Source organism: Dendrobium catenatum, unplaced genomic scaffold (assembly GCF_001605985.2).
Source record: "Dendrobium catenatum unplaced genomic scaffold, ASM160598v2 fragScaff_scaffold_370, whole genome shotgun sequence".
In the NCBI taxonomy this organism is placed as follows: Eukaryota; Viridiplantae; Streptophyta; class Magnoliopsida; order Asparagales; family Orchidaceae; genus Dendrobium; species Dendrobium catenatum.
In genome coordinates this window covers 4,556,717-4,563,179 of record NW_021318832.1, presented here as the reverse complement: position 1 = coordinate 4,563,179, position 6,463 = coordinate 4,556,717, and positions in this window count along the sequence as shown.

Genomic DNA, 6,463 nt, shown 5'->3' with positions numbered 1-6,463 from the left:
GAAACTAAAATGTAGCAGTTTGAATAATTTCTAGAGATTATATGTTATAATGCATGGGGTCTTATTTTAGAAAAAATAAATAAATTTGATAAATATAATGGGAGAGCCTTTGAAATATAAGGAAATAAGGATGATAGATATTCTATTTTATTATCCATTTTATATATCACAAACACAAATTTCTCTTTCAAATTAATTTGAAGTTTTTTTTAATTATTTTCTTTGTCAATTAAGGAGAATTTTTAATAATTAGATAAAGACATTAAATATAGATTTAATTAGATAATTGGATAAACTTGATAGATTTTAAATTTTGTAAATCATTATTTTTTCTCTCTTTTTTGCCTTAATTATAATATATAGATGTAATAATTAAAAAAAGTAGATGATCTAAAAATTATATTAGATATTAAAAAGATTGGAAAACTAAACTTGTTATATATATAAATTATAATTTATTGACATAAACAAATTAAACAAAAATTAAGAGTCTCATTCTGAAAAGTGATTTACTATTTTGTTTAAACTCAGTTGGAATCAACACTAACATGGGACAATTTTAAATCAAATATTAAAAATGTTAATTTTGATCAAATTAGACCAAAAAGAAAGAGAGCTGACCTTTTAATTAATTCTACCTTTGCACACTCAACCACAATAAGAAAGGATAAGGTTTCGTTTGGGACTATATTTTTACTATTTTTTAAATAATTTTTTTAATGCTAAATTTTCTTTTTAAAAAAAATTTGTACTAAAAAGCCTTATAAAAGGATATGAAAGTTGTCCCAAATAAAACCTAATCTCTATGCTCTTGCTGCCCCAATTCATCATCATGAAGCATGTTAATAGGACAATTTTCTCTCAATCAACGACCCAAATGTATATAATATATGTTGGATGTTTTCTACTCCTACATAGCCACACTATTGTTTTCATTTATGCTTCATTTACCTCCTTTACCTTGATGTTGAGATCCATTAAGGTTGGGTAAGCATAACTATAAGAAGTCTCACTAGCAACTTCTGACGCAACTATCGCCACTTGGGCATCAATGTCTTGCTTCTCCACTCACTCATGTAGTTTTCATTGTGAGAATAAGGCTTCATTTGGGACGGTTTTCTTACAACTTCTTAAAACAGTTTTCTAGTACAAAAATTAAAAAGATGATTTAAGAAGCAGCAAGAAAGTCGCTTCGAATGAAGCATAAGGCTAACTTGGAGTACTTCATGATTTGCCAAAGTATGGGTTTGCATTATTGCATTTAAGGGTTTGTAGTGGAAATATTAATTAAAAGCGCATCATCATGCTAGAATTCATAAGTCTACAAGCAATGGATTGCATCCTTTTTCTTCTACAAAATTTGAGAGCATGTCTAAATAGATTAAATAAAAAACAAGTAAAAAATAAAGATAGGCAAAAGTCAAAGAAGAAATCCTCATGATATAAAACATAGGAAAAGCAAAGTTTAAGCCAAATATAATAACCTAAAAAATAGAAAATTACATTTTAATACAAATGGAAAATATCAAAAGTCTCAAAAAAAAAAAAAAAAAAACCAAAAAAAAAAAAAAAAAAAAAACTACAATAGAGATTGCTTCCATTGAAGAAGAGAGCCAAGATAATGGATTTGATGTTTGTTCTTGTAATGGCCCAAGACTAAATTTTGGAAGAATTACCTATTTTAATCTCTTAATTAATCAACCAAAGTTTCTATAAATTTATCAACATAAATCAATCCAATGAAAACAACTAAAAATCAAATATATCAAAATAAAAAAATATATTCATCTCTCAAAATTCATGTACAATAATCTTTTAGTTCAATCCATACATTTATCTCTTGACTACAAAAGAACAAAACTAAATAAAATATATAAATAAATTAAAACTTGAATCCCTAATTTGTCCTCACTCCACTAGATATTTATATCTTTCTAAAAATATATAAACCACAGAGTAAACTAACAGCTTAGTAGGTTACCAAAACCTACAACTAAAATCAATGTGAGGCAGTAGAAATAATTTGTATGTAATCATTCATTCAATATAAGTATGAACATATACATGTAAAAACATGTAACAATCAATAATTAATGAAACAGTAATTAAATAATATGATCAATAAACATCAATATGATTTTATATCTTAAGAGCAGTGATCATTAACCAGTAATTATACATAAGGGGTTAATAAACTCTATCATTTCTATACTCATTAGTTATAAGACAATATCTATCTATCTTAGTTCAGAAAATTTGTATGCATATCATATTCTTATACATCTCGTACAGTGTCAATGATATGATATATAATTTGTATGTATCATATATTCATGTATCATATAGCTCATGTAGTTTATAATCAATGATTCATATATATCATATGCTCTTATATAAGACTTATCGTATACAAATATCCATCACATAAATCATATCATGTCATGTTATTTATGCAATATATGGTATATATTCTTATCATATTTATATGCAAGAAATGAAATCAATGTAAGCAAGATATGACATCTAGCTGTCTATGGTATTTGCATGTACCAGTCTTGTAGGCCAACTCTACAAGAATAAATTTCAATAATATCAATCATGTTTCAAGAAATTAATCATATCACAAGTCATTTAGGTCATGCTGCAAGAAGAAAGCCGTCAAGCTGAAGTAAAATGGATAGGTAATTTACTAACAATGCAGGTAATAAAATAAAAATCAGATATCAGCGATAAAAACCTCTTGCAAAATAAAAATAACGAAATAAATAAATAACTAGAGTTTAACTGAATTCAGGAAAGCCTTTTTGTCCGTTAACACATCATGTCATATAAATCTTTCTTCTTATGCTTTCATTTTTATATCATTTAGGATTACATTATAAACTTTATTTTAAAGGAACATCCATTTGTCTATCCTCCTATATAATATAATATATCTCCAGCCAATCTGAATGATTCATTTTTTTTTTTTGCCAGCTTTTCTTACAAACACACATTTCACAGTATGTATAACATAGTAAACAAATGATATTATGCTCAATGTTTAGCTCACTGTATCATTTTAGTGCATGTAAAATTTGCATATGAACCAGAACTAATGAAATTCATTCAAAAATGTAATGCGCTCTTTTTCACCATATATGTTACCCACAACAATTGGATTTTAACAAGTACACATTTCATATTATGGTATTATGAAATTTTGACAATTATTTAACTAATTTATATTTACCTAAATTTCTAAAATTAGGGTATTTCCCCTAAAATACAAAAATACCAGATAAAAATTTAATATATTTCTATCAATATATGCAGAATGGTTAAAACTATAACATACTAAAAGTTATATTGTAAAAGTTTGCTTAAAATTAAGATATCGTAATTTTTGTAAATTATGATCAAACTACATTTAAAAAAAAATACAAAATAAGCAAAATCATTGAAATCATAGATAGTGTAATGGTACCTGCCTCGACACGCGCAAATTTTTCAACTGAACCGTCTAATAAAAATGACTTTAAGACCTTCAAACCTTAGCTTCTCTCCTCTCCTTCCCTCTCTCTTTTCTTCTCATTTTCTCTCTTCTGCTCTCTGTTAAAACAAATTAAGGAAAATATCTTATGTCAATTTTGTTAAGTTATTAAGTGGGTAAATAATTTTTTAATAAAATTTCTTAAGGACGTATTGATAATTTTATCAATTGTTTGGATTTTAGCAAAAAAATTTATAAATATTTGTATAGCTTCAAATCCGTTGATCCAAAAATTATAAAATAAATATTCATAAAATAGCTCAGTATGTCTAGAAGATTTTGTTGAAATTGTTTTGCAAAAGACGCCCAATGATCTCAGAAAATTTAATTGTACCAACATTTGTCAATTACTTAAAGAGTAACACATAAATAATAAAGTTCTTATTTTTATATCTACATTGCCCCTAAATTAAAAGAAAATTATAATTAAATCACAACAATATCTATATTTCGATGGAAACGATTTACAAATTAAACTTATAATGACTCTTGAATTATTATTTAATTGTTAAATATGATCAATTATGGTATCTAATAATATAAAATAAAGTGTTAGTGTTGGAGGCTTTGATCCTATGGAAATATAGGGTTTCACCCTTTTTATGTTATTGGCTCATTACTTGTAGAATTGGCAATCTTTCAATCTATGATTGCCATCTTCCTACACTAACCACAACCACAATTATGTATATAGTGATTATTTAATTTAATTATATTTATTTAAAGAAAAATAAAACATATTAATTTTCATATAATATGTAAAAAAAAGTACTATGATTTTCATGAAGAGGACAAACTACCACAATAGTTCTACAATATTTTTTTCAAAAATAAAAAAACTAATAATTTCTAATAAACACTAAATATAAACATAAAATAAAATAAAAAACCACTCAAAATTTACATAAAAATGACTTTAAGACCTTCAAACCCTAGCTTCTCTCCTCACCTCTCCTTTCTTTTCTTCTCATTTTCTCTCTTGTGCTCTCTGTTAAAACAAATGGAGGAAATAAAATGTCTTATGTAAAATTTGTTAAGTTATTAAGTGGATAAAGAATTTTTTAATAAAATATCTTAAGCATGTAATAGTAATTATGTCAATTGTTTAGATTTTAGCAAAAAATTCTTATAAATGTTTGTATAGCTTCATATCCGTTGATTCAAATATTATAAAAAATATTTATTAAATAGCTCAGCATGTCTGGAAGAATCTGATGAAATTATCTTACAAAACAGATACCTAACTATCTCAAAAAATTCATTTGTACCGTCATGTATCAATTTCTTAAAAAGTTACAAATAAATAAGAAACTTCTTATTTCTATGTCTACACTACCCCTAAATTAAAAGAAAATTATAATTAAATCACAATAATATCTATATTATTATGAAAATGATTTGCAATTTGAACTAATAATGACTCTTGAATTATTATTTAATTGTTAAATATGGTCTATTATAATTCTAAAGTGTAGTAGCCTTATTAATAAGTCTTTTTGTTCCCAAGATGCAAACAAAAGTAAGTTATTCTCCCATGGTAGCAAAATATATCATGAGAAGAAAACTTTGATTAGCATAATCCCCAAAGTAGATTATCCACATACATCTAAGAGAGAAATTTTGGGGAGATTTTCAATTTATGACTTTACCTTCAATATGGTATTTAATAATATAAAATAAAGTGTTAGTGTTAGAGGCTTTGATCCTATGGAAATTTAGGGTTTCACCCTTTTTATGTTATTGGCTCATTACTTGTAGAATTGACAATCTTTTAATCTATGATTGCCATCTTCCAATTATGTATTTATTGATTATTTGATTTTTTATATTTATTTAAAGAAAAATAAAACATATTAATGTTCACATAATAGGTAAAAAGAGTACTATGATTTTCATGAAGAGGACAAACTACCACAATAGTTCTACAATATTTTTTTCAAAAATAAAAAAACTAATAATTTCTAATAAACACTAAATATAAACATAAAATAAAATAAAAAACCACTCAAAATTTACCTTTATTATTTATTATTCATTAAAATAATGAGTTCATTTGTTTCACATAGGAGTTTAGTTGTGTAAGTGAGTCAAGCCTATTGAATCATGAGTTGAAGCATATACTCAAGCTCGTATATTAAATTAGGGGTGTCAATTCGGGTCAACGGATCAAATTGGGGTTGAACCCGACTTGACCCGGATGTAAATAGGTTGACACTACTCCGATCCGATTTTGTAAACTGGTCAGGTTTGTCAACCCGGACACGACATGTACGGGTTACCGGGTTGACCTGACACGACGCACGAGCCCGATAACGAGATCTAAAGCTCAAGCACGATTTGAGCGAGGGTGAGTGTTGCGAACCTACACGAGCTTGAGGAGTGTCTGCGATGCTTTGAGCCAGGCTACGCGGTCCGGCTCCACGGTTCGACGCGAGACCAGCGACTGGCTCGACTGGGCAGCACGGATGCCACCACGCGAAGCGACAAGGGCTAGGGCGAAACTGCGGCTGCGAACCTGCAACTACAATACATGGGGCGACAACAACCGATGCAGCTTCGTGGTTTGACGTGAGGGGTGCTGGGCTAGGCCCGCTATGGCGAAACTGTGACACAGATGCGACAACACGAAGGTCGCGAGGCCGATTGGCACTTAGCAGCCATGTCAATTTTGTGTTTGCCCGGTCCCGACCCGTTTTTTAAACGGGTCAAAAATTAAAACCAAAACCCAACCTATTTGTTAAATGGGTCAACCCTAATGGTCAACCCTAATCCGGATTTTTCGGGTGGTGTTCGGGTTGGGTTGTCAGGTCATCTCAATAATTGACACCCCTATATTAAATAAGCTCGAGTTCAATCTCACCTAGCTCGTAAGCTCGTTAAGTTGCTCAATTTTTTTAAAAAAATATTTTAAATTATTTAAAATAGTATTGT